At 49.7% G+C, this 16797-nt stretch overlaps 1 protein-coding gene across 1 annotated transcript in view; it reads left to right on the plus strand.

Annotated features, from left to right (window-relative positions):
* Positions 1-16797, plus strand: part of Madm (MLF1-adaptor molecule) — a 159297-nt gene that overhangs the window by 62610 nt on the left and 79890 nt on the right. The gene's annotated exons all lie outside the window — the stretch shown is intronic.

The following is a 16797-nucleotide window of genomic DNA, read 5'->3' on the forward strand; positions in this document are numbered from 1 at the left end:
TGACTGCTGCTGGTGACGACGGTGCCTCTCCAAGCCCTCCTGTGGCCACGGTTGGTGTTCGCCTACCTGGGGAAGAAGGACTGGTCACGTCCCTCCGGAGGCAGGAACACGCACGTACATGGCATGAGGTGTCAAGTCCCGGGGAGGGAGTGAGCTAGGGAGTGGTGGGGCAGGCAGTTGGCAGGAGGGGAGGCTGGGGTAGGTTGAGGAGGGGGTGATGCGAAGTGTAGCAGATGTTACAGGTGATGGTCGGGGGATTGGCAATGTTTTGGTCAGCGTGTCAACAGTACCATGAGTCTATATTCATGACAAGGCGTCAAAGTGACGCCGGGGGTACCATTTCTATACCAGAGGAGGGGGACATCTTGGCGTGTGTATGGGGCACCTCTTGACGAGTGAGGGGAAGCCGTGAGAGGAGGACTTTGAGAGGGAAGTGTGGTGAGTGTGGTGGAGACCAGGGAAGGGGGGGGGGGTGGCGTGGTGTCCACCTTATCACTGCTGGGTTATCTGCTAATGACAGCAGTCCTTGTGTTCCACCACCATTACCTTAACCACTCCCACCCGCCACCACCCTCCCTGCCTTATCTGAGGCTCTTGACCTTGTAGGTCGTGTGCTGTTTCACACACACCACCACATTGTATAATGCTAACTCTTGCGCTCCACCTGAGCCGCTCCTTCTGCACGCCATACCACACCTGCTGCTGCTGTTGCTGCACACCACACTGCACCAACAGCTTCTGCTGCTGCTAACTACACACCTCTCCACACCACACCACTCCAGCTGCTGCACGCCACACCGCACCAACAGCTGCAACTGCTGCAGACCTCTCCACACCAGCAGCTTCTGCCGCACATTTAACAGAGCCATTATGGATCGGAAATCTCTGCTGTGTTTTACAGTCTGACGTCATCCAGGTCGTCCTCCGTCGGGCCACGAATGAAAGATAACGTTACCGCCCATGGCATGACGGTGGCGCTCGCTCAGCTCCCAGAGAACAACAGTGACGGAAGACGAGGCAGTAAATGTGTCGGACGGTGTGGTAACTGTGGTTTTTCAGGTTCAAGGGAATTTTCGTTTTTATGAGCGTGACGATTGTGAGGTGAGAGTATAACGATGTGGTGCGGTGAGGGCGATGGTGTGACTACGATGATGGTGAGCGGTTAGGATGACTTGAGCAAAAGGTGCCATCCCCCTGGACGGTGAAGGGAAGGGGGGACGGACAATCATTATGAGAATAATGAGGTGGTCGTGAGGATTTTGAGAATAACGTGAGCAGGAGTGAGTGGCGATCATGAGGGTAGAAATGTGGCCTCGTAGGGCCCGAAAATTGCTTAAGACGTTGGGTGTCGCCTTTAGATATCCTTTGGTGTCCAGGCAGGAAATAACCATGATAATGAAGCCCTGGACAGGTAGGTGCCTGCAAAGTGTACGAGGCCAGGCAGGATGTGCCAACGCAGGCGCGGCTTCCAACAGCCTTGCTGAACGGATGAGTTCACGGCAGCTTGGTTCCAATCCGAACGCAACCGTCATAAGGTACACGTAAGGTTAGAAGACTTCCATTACCATTGTTGTTAGAAGACCTCCAGTACTATTGTTGTTAGAAGACCTCCATTTCCATTGTTAGGTACACGTTGTAAGGTAAGGTTAGATTCTAGACCCCAGGTGTGGGGGTAGAAGACCTCCCAAGCTATCGTAAGGTATAGATTAGGTAAGAGAAGGACCCAGACCCAGCTGTGGGGTAGAAGACCTCCAAAACCATTGTAAGGTGTACGTAAGGAAAAATTAGGTCCTAGACCCAACTGTGGGTGTTTAAAAGACCCCTCCAAAAACCATCGTGAGGTGTTCGCAAGGTAGAATTAGGTCTCAGACCCAGCTCTGGGGTCGGGAGACCATGGTGGGGGTATACGTAAGGTAAGGTATGAGAAGTGGGGTTGTGGAGATCAAGAAAGGACAGGGATAGTAATGGGGTCGGGGGATGAGGATAGTTTTGGCTGTGTGCGATGGGGGATGTAGGTCGGGGGGGCTTCAAGTACGTACCTCACGCGGTGTGAGGCAAATGTGACCTTCCGTGGCCAGACGTCTAGACTTGTGTGCATTGTATTCCGGTTTTTTTTTCTCTCCCCATTTTTCATAGATTTTGTTGTAGTGATGGAAGAATTATATTCTCGAAACAAGAGTTGGTTTTCTACGAGTAGAAGGACATGTTGGAGTTACGAAGTTTATGGAATTATTATTAAATTTGAAAGTGTTGAGGAAGTTGTATGCTAGGAATGTCCTCTGCCACATGGGGAAGTAGGAAGTGCGGCGGACCGCTAGGTTTATGGCCTTATTTACTAATTGTACACAGACGGACGCCTGGCTGGGTTTTACGTCTGTAGGTCTTGGTGAACGCATGTGACACAACGGAGGGCTGGGCAGGGCAGGGCGCAGCCTGACGATGGTGTGTGTGTGTGTGTGTGCTGGTGACCTTGACCCAGTGTGGCTGTGCAGGGCAGAACCCCAGCCAGCCAGCCCGCCCCCGGGTGTTGCATCTCCCGCGCTTACTGCTGCTGCTGCTGCTGGCCTGGCCAGGTGGTGGGTGGGGGTAGTCTTATCCTGGCCTGGCCTACTTGGCTCGACGCCCACCCACACACATTTACCCTTCCCCACCTCCCTCTTCCTCCCCCCTCCCTCCTCCCTTCTCCCTTGTCTCCCTTCCCCTCCCATTCTTGTCCCACCCAACAGTGCCTTCCTCACCTACTGTTTCCTCCAATACCACGACTTCACTCCTCGTCTTTCTCCACCACAGCACTTCCCCCATCCTCTCCTCCTCCTCCTCCTCCTCCACTACTACCACCACCACACCACTTCCCCCCCGCCTCACCTAGTGCCCCACCTCTTTACTACACCCATTAATCACAAATGAGATCGACATATTAAGGCATCGAACCAGAACAGATCAGAGCGAAGGGTTTGGCGATGTAGACTGGCAGCCAGGGAGGGACCCCGGGTTCGAATCAATAAAGGTGACCACGGGTGGAGGTGTGGCCCGTCCACCTACAAGGTTTGGCCATTCCATATGGAGGTGTGGCCCGTCCACATGGAGGTGTAGCCATTCCATATGGAGGTGTGGCCTGTTCGCATGGAGGTGTGGCGCATCCATCTTGAAGTGTGGCCCCTCCACATGGACGTGTAGCCCTTCCAAGTGCAGGTGTGGCCCACCCACCTGCATATGTGGCCTTTACACATGCATAAATGGCCCTTCCGCCTGCAGATGTGGCCCTATTCAATCGAGGATGTGGCCCGATCACCTAGAGATGTGGCCCATCCACCTTGAGGTGTGGCCCGCACTCCTGTCTCTCTCTCAGGCCCTAACCGGGACAAGGTCCAAGTCAGTCAAGTGTTGTGTGTTTTTTCGGCCGGTGTCCTGGAGAACGTCCCGGGCCACTCCAGTCATCAGGTTGACACCCCCACACTGTCCAGGTGGGTGGGTGGTGTTGGGGGTGGAGGGGATATGCAGATACCCTCGTCATCCAAGCCTGACCTGGATGACCAGGTTTCGCCTGGCAGCTACCCAGGTACCTAGTTGTGAAACTCAAAGCCTGGTCGATGTATAGTAAGCCTTGGCTTCGTTGTTAGATCTTATCTACAATTTTTCCCCTCCTCCTCCTCCTCCTCTTCCTCGGCAGTCGATTTTAAAGCCATTAGCGGTCAAGTAGAGGTTGGTTTTGGGCAGACGGCCGTGCTCGGGGGCTCGAACCCTGGTGGGCCCGTGCGTGAATCACGGCTCAGCGACGCTAACCATTACATAACGCGTGTGTTTGTGTGTGTGTGTGTGTGTGTGTGTGTGTGTGTGTGTGTGTGTAAGGGCGGGGGTATGTACGGGACTCTCTCTCTCTCTCTCTCTCTCTCTCTCTCTCTCTCTCTCTCTCTCTCTCTCTCTCTCTCTCTCTCTCTCTCGCGTATGAAGCTAGATATATGGGAGATATTGCGCCCATCGAATCATGGACGTCGGGAGCCGCTTCTCTGGGGTACAACATATACATTGGTCACGCTTGCCAGCGACTCCGTGCTCTCTGGCTTGCTGAGGGTCGACTCAACCAGAATCAACGCAGTGCTTACCTAGCCACAATAACACAAGTCGTTACATAACGTAACCTAGTTATAACCTAACCTATAACACAACCTAGTTAATAACGTAGTATGTGCTGACTCACCTGTCTTAACATAATATAACCTAGTCTGAATAACATAGCGTAGTCATAACCTTGACGGAACTAACACAGCGTAGCCGAAGACAGATAACATGACCATGTATGAACCAACACATCGTAGCACTTAGTACTAACATAGCCTAACCTAACATTACATTGAGACACTAACCCAGCCTAACATTACGACAGTACACCACTAAACCAGCCTAAAATAACACAGCATTAACCAAGCCTAACGTACAGCATTGTAACGCTAATCCATACTGAAATAAAATGGTGTGACACTGACCCAGCCTAACATAACATAGTTTAGCATTAACCTAGCGTAGACTGACCTAATATACACACACACACACACACACACACACACACACACACACACACAGTAGTTTTGTGTCTGCTGCATGATTCAGCTGCCATTTAGCATTTTTCTGTGCAATCGCTATGTGAATTTCCTCTCGTATGTGTTGTGTTTCTTCATGAGTTTTGATTTGAGAGTTCTTATGGCCGCTGTGGGTTTCCACCCCGTCGCCCGTTTCACTCCGAACCCACCGTAACCCAGCAGCAGCCATCGGCGTCACTTTAGATGGACAATTATTATTATGTAAACATCTTTGTAAATACATGCGAAATGGACATTATTATTATGTAAACATCTTTGTAAATACATGCGTAATGGACATTATTATTATGTAAACATCTTTGTAGATACATGCGACGTACAGACGTTGCATGTCTGAGAATCGTCCCTCTGTTTGGCCGTTTATCGTTTGTAGAATATGAGCGATGTTAAGAGAACGTTTTAATATCTGTGTGGCCGAGTATTCTGTAAACAGGAAGTTCCCCCCCCCCCCCCCCCCCCCAGCGTGAACCAGTATCAGCTGGTAACATTTGCCAATCTAGTTTTGATAAGGCCATCAAGTGCTTGCCCTTGTGTTTCTGTATCAGGGCGGCACACTGGCGGCTCCATTATGATAAGAGTTTGGGAGATCGACCAACGGGTAAAAAGTTTTGAAACGCCTTAGTCTTTTAGGAAGAAAAAGAGCCCAATCGCCAATGATTTTCCTGGAACTAAAAATCCACAGAAGTTGTTGTTCCCTCCCTCTCTCCATTCAACGATGTTCATAAAGTATAAAGCCAGTGATAACGCTGTTATCATCCATTATCAAGATAATGAAGAGGGTGTTAAGGAGAGAAGGCTGATCTCGGATACTGACTAAGGACGCTGAGCAGCGTAGCGGCAGAAAAACTCCCGGTCTTGTTTCTGCCCCCTTTTTTTCCCGCGCTTTCCCCACCACTGCTCCCCCTTCCCACCCAAGCCGTACGTCCAGGATGTCCGAAGCCCTTGAAGATACACGCGCACGGTGTTTGATGTTATCTTAGAGCCATCTGGCGGACGCCCCCCCAGACGGTATTATGATGGTGTTATTGAACTCAACATTTGCATGAGGAGAATGTCTTGGTGTTGAGTGCAGCAGCTCCGTGGATCTCTGCCGTACAGGAGGACGAAGTTCACAGGGCAAATTCCATTTGGTTTCTGTGTTGAAATCGCCCGTCCGATGGCACGGTCGCTTCTTTGTGTTCATCATCATGTGACGGTCACACTTAGGAAGTATATATATACCAAATGGCGTCCTAGCTTCGTCTCTTCGATGTATATCAACTGACTGTTATATTTCTCTCTTGTGTCTCCCCTGATGATGTGATTATTACACGAAAGTGCACTTGGGAACTTTTCGTATTTCATTTTCCCCGTGGACTCATAGGAATATCTTGATCACGCGCAAAATTGTGATCCTTTCCAATATATATATATATATATATATATATATATATATATATATATATATATATATATATATATATATATATATATATATTGGAAAGGATCACAATTTTATATATATATATATATATATTTATATATATATATATATATATATATATATATTTCTTTCTTTTCTTTCATACTATTCGCCCTTTCCCGCGTTAGCGAGGTAGCGTTAAGAACAGAGGACTGGGCCTTCGAGGGAATACCCTCACCTGGCCCCCTTCTCTGTTCCTTCTTTTAGGAAAAAAGAAAAAAAGATACCGGACCCGCTTCGTCGTGGAAGAAATGACAAACATTAATGTAACGAGTCTGCGACTCCCCGCCATAATAAACATTAGGTCAGCTTCATGTCTCCAGCCGGGGGTTTGTTTTGCATGACATTGTTTGCAGCCGTCGTCATATACGAAGGCCTGCAGGCAGCAGTTGACTTCTGGGTAAATATCTAGGCTGTTTGTGATGGTAGGAGGGGACGCTAGCCTAGTATGGTGGAGATCAGAGAAGCAAACACCTGAAGGTGGGATTGCCTACCTTTGTGACTGTATAGTCATAATGACGCCAGTCTTGTCCATACAAGGGCTCTGCGTACCCCTGAAACCCCTGATACAGGGGCGCCGTACCACTGAAGCCGGTCATACAGGGGCTCTATGCCACTGAATCCTCTCATACAGGGACGCCACACAACTGAAGCCCCTCATACAAAGGCCCCGTAACCGCTAAAGCCCCTCATACAGGGACTATATACCACTGAAACCTCACATACGGGGCCCTCGTAACCACTGAAACCCCTCATATACAGGGGCAATATACCGCTGAAACCTCTCATATGAGAGACGTATAATCGTGGACCAGGGTAATGTTAACTCTGGAAATAACTTTCGCCATTTTGATTACGAACAGATTACTAAGCTAGAGAATTGTACGCATTAATTTACTCGGGTACGGTATAATTATCGGAGGAGCAGTAAAAACCCCTCATTAATAATTTTTTTTTGTTTATTTCAGTTAGATAATAAAGATGATAGATACACAGGAAATGATGATCCCCCCAAAAATTGCAGGAATGTGGGGGGTGGGTGAGGTCTGGGCCCGAGTGTGTACAAATTAATCACGTCCAGAAATGGGTTTGTGGTGGGGGGCGGGTGGCATGCATGCTCAGTAATTAATCACACTATAAAATCATATATATATATATATATATATATATATTGCTTTGTCGCTGTCTCCCGCGTTAGCCAGGTAGCGCAAGGAAACAGACTAAAGTCCTTTTTTCTCATCTTGGTTACATCCACGCACATTTAGACACCCCCATCTGAGTCTTCGAGGAGGATGAGCACTCCCCGCGTGACTCCTTCTTCTGTTTCCCCCTTTTAGAAAGTTAAAATACAAGGAGGGGAGGGTTTATAGCCTCCCCCCCCCCCGCTCCCGTCCCCTTTAGTCGCCTTCTACGTGAGGAATACGTGGGAAGTATTCTTTCTCCCCTATCCCCTGGGATAATATATATATATATATATATATATATATATATATATATATATATATATATATTAATCACAATTAGCCACTTTCATTATCGACGCCTTTTCGCTATGAATGCATCGGCGGGAGGTTTGCGAACGCGTCATGCGAGTAACGTTTGATCTCAGCCTGTACAACGTTTCGGGCAGGTTCCCCTTGCTCACCGCTGCCGTCATATCCGCCTTCGCAAATGAGGTCGTGGAAACGTTCGCGCGGTACAGACGTTTGCGGCGCGACCGTGCCGCAGCCTCGCTGATTGCAGATGTGAGGGAAGTCATGAGGAAAACTCATAATTTCGCTGTGAAAATGGGACATAGATAGATGACTGGGGGTGAAATGTATCTCCGTCATTAAGTCTGCATGTTGGCGGTTCCTGGGAGCCAATACCTGCAGCAGGAGCGGGCGGGTCTGACTGACGAGGGCGCTTATCCAAGGGGCCCGAGGCACAGGGTAAAGATTAGCCCAGGGTTCGAGGATATGGGTGGGTAAAGATTGGCCCAGAGGCCGAGATACGAGGGGGCGGGAGGGGCGGGGGGTTAGAGAGAAGCCCCTACAGCTCACGTGTATGTACCCCATACGAAGAGCGGCACGTTGGTCGGTGGGGCGATAGTAGCGTGTTGGGGCCACGTGTCCCGGGCGGCGGCTGGCGGCGGCGGCGGCGGAGGAGGAGGAGGGGTAGGGTGGGCGGGGGAGAGAGAGGGAGTCGGGTGGCAGCAAGACAGACCTATCCAGCAAGCAGCCGGCCAGCCAGCCAGCCAGCCCAGCCCAGCCGTGTGTATTGATCACCCCCACCCAGCGGGGCGGGCGAGAAGGGGACGGGGCACCCGGGTAATGAGGGTGATCCGTGAGTGACGGACCTTGACAGGTCGTGAGGAGCTGTAAAGTAGTGAGGCGAGGTGAGGCCAAAGGGGGTTAGGGGTGAGGGAGGCATCACGGGAACAAGTGGCGGCCAAGGTCTTCACGGGTCACCCCCTCCCCCCCACCCCTCCTCACACTGCCTGGCCATCGTTCATCCCTCCTCTCCTCACCCGCTCAGTGATGCCCTCACCCCTCATATATATATAATATAGTATAATTGTAATAATATATATATATATATATATATATATATATATATATATATATATATATATATATATATATATATCGGGAACTATGCTGTTCGTATGTTTATCAGTCTTATTGTCGCGAACCAAAGTGCCAAGGCCGAGCCTCAGTGGAAATATAGAGAGGTTAATGAAAGAGAAAAAGAAGAGACGGGAAAGTATATACGAATATTGGAGGAGGTGAAAAAACTACAACTTTCTTTTAAGATATGCCAGGTCATAGTTATTGGGAAAGACATGAGAGGGTAAGAGAGTATTCCAAAGCTTTCGAGGTGTAGGGAAAGAAAGAGGTATCAAAACGGCCCACCCTTGAGTTGCCAACGTCACGCCCTAATCGTCTGACGCAGCGGCTTACCGAGTATTGCGTAGTGTAGCAGCCTAAACAGTTATGCTGTTGCGCACCCAAGAGTCGAACCCTACACTGCTGAGTACAGCAGGTGGACAGTCACTTCGGTGGTCCAGTAGATACGCTGTGCACCTGCTGTTCTTGGTATCACTGGGTTCGACTCTTGGGCACGCAGTGGTATAATTGGTCTCTCTCTCTCTCTCTCTCTCTCTCTCTCTCTCTCTCTCTCTCTATATATATATATATATATATATATATATATATATATATATATATATATTTAGTTGCCAGTTAAGTTATCCGACGCTGCAGGGGAAAAATGGCTTGTAATAGATAAGCTATGCATCTGTAAAAAATAAGAAAAATATTCGTTTAAATACACAGTCATTAAATGAACACGGAATTCCTACTGATGATCCATAACATACCAGTGTATAAGCTTTAGGGACCTAAGTGGAATCTGTAAGGCCTTTCAAATTTCGGCCTGCGGTGGCCTCAAAACGGCCATCCAAGCCACTACACTTCAGCTTGAAATCCAACCCAGATTCTGAAGTACGTCCGCTTCAGATTTAGGGCTTTTCGGTTCTACGGTTCGGTCGTGGAAGAGGTACAAAGAAAATCCGACTCACTTGAAGATACTGTATGAATTTATACCTACACTGTTGTGCCTGGAAAATGTTGTCTGCCTCCCTTCCCCCCCCCCCCATACATTTTCAAAGGCGATGTCACACTTGCATTTTAGCGCTTCTTCATCTCTCCTTTGGCCTTGGTCGTCACCTGCGGACGTCTGGGCATTAGCAAGGTTCCTGATGTAGTGTAGGTTTATGGTTTGGGTACATAGGCTCTTGATCTGAATGAGGTGAGGCACTGATTGAGGTTTTGCAGCAAGCAGCCGCCTGATCGTGCGTTCTGAGCGCCCAGTGCGCCTAGAAATCTTAACGTATACCCACATTTTCTTCCTTCCAGGCGAGAATTCGGGCTTTCTTCTCCTTAGAAAGGTAAGAGCCAATCATCTTGAAGTACAGGTGGAAGAAATACAGCGCCCAGAAGCGAAGTTCCCAAAATGAAGTGGCAACCCGAGAAGAGTAAAGAACATCCTTCCCCAAAGATAGCCTGAGGCACACTGAGGCGGGTTGCTGGTGCTCGCATCATCAGGGACCAGATGTACGATGTATGCTTGTACCTACAATAAACTTTAGACGTGTATGACCTTTGAAAACATATGGGGGACGGACTGTGTTTTTTACACCATAATTGCTGTTCCCGTTATAACGAGGTGGCATCATGAACACACTAACAATGACCTCTTTTGTACTAACCATATATATATATATATATATATATATATATATATATATATATATATATATATATATATATATATATATATATATGATCATACAAGTCCGTGATGAAAGTTATGAAGGTGAAATCGCACTTAAGAAAAGGCCTCATTCACTCGCATCCATTATCTAGCTCTCGTGTGTAATGCACAGAAACCACAGCTCCCAGTTCACAACCAGGCCCTACAGACCTTTTATGTGATTTTCACTGGTTTCTTCAGTGTGTCGTGGTTCATTCCGTTGACATCACGTCGCCCCCTGTATAGACACGTCGTTCCACCCTCTCTCTCTCTCTCTCTCTCTCTCATATATATATATATATATATATATATATATATATATATATATATATATATAACGTCATGTATTGGAGGTTTAGCGTCTGTGTGAACAGTTGGGTCTGGACCCCCAGGTGCAGCTTTGCTGTCGTTATGAGTCAGTTTGTTTCCTGCTGCAGGCTCGGGAACTCTGCCTATATAGGTTTTCCTCCACAAAGAAATACAAATGTATGAAAAAAAATTGGTAAAACTCTTGGCCAATTGTGTTTAATTACACAGGGGCCGATGGCGTGTTGTGTGCCTATTACGGACCGGAATAGCTTGATGGTTTAAAACTGTTTGACCCATTTGTCTTAATGTCAGCGCGCGCGCGCGCGCGTGTGTGTGTGTGTGTTTGTGTGTGTGTGTGTGTGTGTGTGTGTGTGTGTATTAGCGGTCATGTTTCACAGGTTGCCGTGTGACACACCAAGCCCACCTGGTAGTTCCCCCCGGTGTGTACCGTGTTCCTCTCCCCTCCCAAGCCGAGCGAGGTGCGGTGTACCGTCCGGGGCTGAGTGTGCGGTACGGACGCCCTTCGATAGCCTTCCGTAAGGGGTTGGTGGTGGGGTGTTGTCGCTCGGCTGACGACCCGGTTCACACACGCCGTGGGTCGGCTATGGTAGGGCTTCTAGAATGACCACGGCTGAGATCGTAAATCGCTCCTCCACCGCTGCGTGTACGTAACTCTACGGGTGTTGATGTGACGGATGTGGGTGTCACGACGCTGTGAGGCGAGGCAGGTTGTTACACCGTATTTGAGGGGGAAGTTGGCCGGTAAACTGAGGTGAGGTGAGGCTCTTGGCAACGAGTGAGTGACGTGAGGCTGCTGGTAACGGCGAGGTGACGTGAAAGGTGTTGATATATGAATTTTTACCCGTTTACCGGCGTTGGTAACGGAGAGTACCCGTTTAACGTCGTTGGTAACGGAGAGCACCCGTTTAACAGCGTTGGTAACGGAGAGTACCCGTTTAAAAGCGTTGGTAACAGAGAGTACCCGTTTAACAGCGGTGGTAACGGAGAGATCAGGCGAGGCCGTCGGTAACGGCGAGTTTTAGTTTAAAAAAAGAAATTTATCGTCGAGAAATGTGTAGACAAAGCATTTCAGTGAGAGTATGGCTGAAGGACACACATCTAGGGGTAGGTGGAGGCGAGGTGAGGTGTGAGGCTGGTGTCATCTGTCTGGGTCGCGCCGCGTCACGTGGTTGTGGCGAGTGAGTCACGCTTGTAACGGCACTCAGGCCCCGCCCTGCCCTCACCCTCCCCGTCCCTCGGCCCCGCCCCTCCCCTCCCAACCCTGCCATGCTGTTCACCCCTTACTCACCCCCCTCCTCCTCCTCCTCCTCCTCCCCGCCTTACCCCTCACCCTCCTCCTTCCCCCTGTCCACCTACCCTCACCGCTCCCCCAGCCCCGCCCTACGCCTACCCCCCCGTCAGCCCAGCCATGTATATTTTCCCCCTCAGTTGCTCGGTTAGAAAGAGTAGATTTGGTGTGATAAAGCAAGATAATTTTACATACTTCATGAAGAAGTATACAGGTGTATGGAGTATGGCGCAGGTTTTCCGCATTTTCTTTAGTTACCTTATTTATATACCCCCGGTAGACTAGTGTGTGTGTGTGTGTCCACGGCAGACTAGGGGATGTGTATATAGTGATAGTGTTACTAGGTGGGTTTGGGATGGGAAATAAGCTAAACTGGGGTAAGAATTGTTCGTTACTTATAGCGATGGCTGGCTGGCTGGCTGGAACCCTCTCGCTCGCTCGGTGCCCATAGCGATGGCTGGCTGGAACCCTCGCTCGCTCGGTGCCCTTAGGCTCTTCGTGGAAGCCCTGAGGAAATGTTCCATGTTTGTGCAGCTGTCGAAGTCTCGGATGATGTGTGTAATTTGTGGCTTCGTCGTCTTCGAGTCTCTGCTGCCCCATGTATAATTTTTTTTTGCGTTGCTTACGTAAAAGTGATATTATGTGCCAGTAGGTTTAATCTCTCAAGTCGTTCCGTTTTCGATGTCGTGGGTAGCGCATGTCGACAGCCTAGTGTCTCTCGCGCTGTTTTCATCCCCTTACGTTAGAAGGGCGATGAATTCATTCCATTTTTTTCTTCTTCTTCTTAAGATTGATGGTAGTTATTCGTTTTTCTTTTGTTGTGGTTGTTATTGAAGATTTGATGGTAGTTTTGCGAAGCTGCAACTCGACTTCCGAAAGGCCGCCCGCATTCATTGTTTTGACCGCGTTCGTCGGGACTGATTTTCACATGACCGATCGCCCCACTTCTGCCAGCGCCTCTCCAGTTCGGAGTTCCACGGGCGCCCTTGTGCACGACGGCACGACCCTTAAGGGTCAGGTCGGTGGCCAGGCACTACAGACCCCGTGGGTCGTACCGTCCTGCTCTCAAGCATGGACCGTTTGTATATATATAAACACTTAATTATGTATGAATGCATGTCACTTTGAAGACCATCTTTCGCAACCTAATTCTCAATGTTTCCCCTTCGTATATATGAACCTCGGTATGGGGGCCTGGTAGAAAGTGGTATACCTCTCTGGTGAGTTTCGTATACGTTGGTCGAGAATAAAGTGGATAAGCGGGAGTCTTCCACCTTCCGTTGAGGACTGGAGGAATGTCGTGGTGATCGCTCGCTCATCACGGTTCGTGCAGTGGAATTTACAGTCGTCTGAACGCCCGTGGACTTGACTGGACTTGATGGTGATGGCGATGAAGGGAAAGAGCTTTTGGTAAGCGCTTCACACGGGCGAGGCGTTGCAAAGTGAGGTGTTGAGGAGGATACACCTGCTGCAGGAGGCGTTACTAGTGAGGGGTAGTGGCCAGCCCTCCTCCGAGTGACGGGGCAAATGAAGGGGGTGATGGCCAACGGACATAGCTTCCCCCCGACTCATGCAGGGATTCAGGGAAGATAGAGGGAGTGTAGAGGAACAACCACACACACACACACACACACACACATACATCAGTCTGCGGAACCACGCCGTATGAAAGGTCAGGCAGCGTAACGTACCGTAATGTATTACAGGTCCAGCATGATGTATGTATGTATATATACGGCAGCCCGTGGCAACAGAAGGGCGGGCGGGTTGCTCTCTCTCTCTCAAGTGACTGCGTGTAAATATTTTGCGGTTACGTTTAAACCAGTAAACTCATTATGAATTTCAGTTTGTCCTTCCAATAGTGTGTATATATATATATATATATATATATATATATATATATATATATATATATATATATATATATATATATTTCATTTAACGCCATTAGGTGTTAGATCAAGACGTATTGCTTGACCCGGGTTAAGAAGTTAAGTCAGACATTTAACCATTGCAGTTAGTATCTAGTAGGATGCATACGTATACGGACACCTAACCGTACGATGAACAGCGCAACATGTCTAAGATTACACAGCGTTGTCGGGGAAGGTCGAGCTCGTTTGCTGCCTAGGCTGTTAAATGGTGGGAGGTGGACACCTTTTGTGGCCAGGGGAAGGAGGGGTTGACACACCCTGTGGATATACCATTTGAAGTCTTCGGGTCGCCTTCACTCCTTCCCACAGCTTGGGGTTTAGGTTGCCCTTGGAGGGGCGTGGGGTTAGTGTCCTACGGTCTGGTCTGAGGGGTTGACACCTTGGGTTATGGTATAAGGGGTTGAAGCCTTGGTTTCTGGCCTGGGGGTTTGACACACTTGAGGCTAGGCCTGGAAGGGGATGGCACCCTGTGGCCAGGCCTGGGAGGGGTCGACCCCCTGGGTCCTGGTCTGTCTTGGGAGGTTGACACCCTGTGTCAGGCCTGGAGAGGAGGTTGACACCTTGGGTCAGGCCTTGGTGGGGAGGTTAACACCCAGGGACCTGCTTAAAGCTGCCAAGTAAGCCACTTTGTTCAGGTTGGTTTTCTTGGTCGGTCGTTGCTTCAAGCCCTTGAGCGCGTGGGCACGACCCTTGAACACGTCAGGACAGCCCTTGAGCACGATGGAACGACCTTGAGTACAACGCCACGAGGGCACGGCCCTTGAGCACGACGGGACGACCCTTGAGCACGACGGGACGACCTGATCACGACGGCACGACCCTTGAGCACGCCGGTAGACTCGTTGATCTCGACCGTCCGACCCTTGGGTATGATGCCCCGATCAGGCCTCGGACGTGACCCTGAGAAGGAAGGGACAGGGCAAAAGGGCCAGGCCACCATCATAACCTGAGGGTCGTGCAAGGCGTGGTCAGGAGTCGTGCAAGGCGTGGTCAGGAGTCGTGTAGCCTTTCGTATGAAGGGGAGGAGAAGGAGGGACGGGTGGACGTTTTCTGTGGTGGGATGGTTGGCTGGCGGCGGCGCGTCGCCTCCCGTCTTCTAGTGGTCACGGAACCAACCATGTAGATAGATAGATAGATTGAATAGATAGATACACGTGGCTAGCTGTAGGAGGTTGATTGGTGTGGGATGGAGGAGGAGGAGGTTTGTGGCGTGTGGGCAACAGGAGATGCCCGAAGTACTGCCAACATCAGCTCCCTCCCCCAACCCTCTGCCGTAGTTACCACAGTAAATACCTTGGAGATATGCCACTGTGACTCAAGTAAGTACAACGGCCCCCACGTGTGTGTGTGTGTGTGTGTCAGCGCAACAAATATGGCAGAGAGCAAGGCTCTTGAAAAAAGAAAAAGGAGGGGGAGGGGGTTGTTGTAAACCAGCGAGGAAGTGCGTCAACAACCCTTGTCGTCCGGTTGTGCCCCGTTGCTTGAATGTGACGCTGGCTGGCTCCTCTCTCTCTCTCTCTCTCTCTCTCTCTCTCTCTCTCTCTCTCTCTCTCTCTCTCTCTCTCTCTCTCTCTCTCTCTCTCTCTCTCTCTCTGTTTTCTTCTTTCCCTCCCTCCCTCCCGCTGGTGCCGAGGTGGAGGTGTCGACGTGAGACGTAGATGTAAGACAACAGTGTCATCTTGTTTCAGGTCTTCCTCTCACGTTACCTCGTCCACCCAGCCACACACGCGTCTGTCCATTTGTTTCCTGTGTACCTCACGAGCTCTCCCGTATCGTAAGCCAGGGACTGCCTCTTCTCCTTTGTGCATTTGACATGGGCTTGAACAACATAGCCCAGAAGGACCTATGTCCCGACAAGGACTTCTGTAACATAGCCCAGGACTACCTATTTTCCTTTGTCCATTTGACAAGGAATTCTACAACGTAACCCAGAACTACCTATATCCTGTTAATTGACTTCTACAACATAGCTCAGAACTACCCTTATCCTGAAAATTGACTTCTACAACATAGCCCAGGACTCCCTCTTTTCCTTTGTCCATTTGACAAGGACTTCTGCAACATAGCCCAGAACTACCTATATCTTGATGATTGACTTATACAACATAGGCCAGAACTACCTCTATCCTGATAATTGACTTCTACAACATAGCTCAGAACTACTTATATCCTGATAATTGACTTCTACAGCATAGCTCAGAACTACTTACTCCAGATCTTCCTGACGACACTACAGACATTGCCCCCCCCCCCCCCCCCCACACACACACACACACACACACACACACACCTTTCTCCGTCCACTTGGCTGTCGTCTCGCAGGAGCCAGAACCCTTCGAATACCAACCTGCTCCACAGAAAACCAGGACCCTCTACATGTTAGGCTCCATCACAGTGATGAAATACCTTCCCTCACACACACACACACACACACACACACACACACACACACACAAGGGGGGGCCCACGCAAAACTTGCCTTAACCCCAGTACTCCACGACCCTCCGCGGCGCAGTAGGTAGGTCCCCCCCAGACAGACACAGGGACCCCCACACAACACCCGCACCTCTTCCAGCACTCCACGACCCTCCACACACACACACACACACACACACACACACACACACACACACACACACACACACACAACACCCGCACCTCTTCCAGTACTCCACGACCCTACAGACACACACACACACACACACACACACACACACACACACACACACACACACACACACACACACACACACACACTACCATTCCCCTATGGCCAAGGGGAACTTCGTCCCCGTTGCCCACCAGGTCTCCAGACAAAGTAGGCCCCTGCCACACTTCCACCTCCCTCCACACGGATGTGTTCATGCACCGGGGGACACCCACCAACCC

Source organism: Panulirus ornatus, chromosome 67 (genome assembly GCF_036320965.1).
Source record: "Panulirus ornatus isolate Po-2019 chromosome 67, ASM3632096v1, whole genome shotgun sequence".
NCBI classification, from domain to species: domain Eukaryota; kingdom Metazoa; phylum Arthropoda; class Malacostraca; order Decapoda; family Palinuridae; genus Panulirus; species Panulirus ornatus.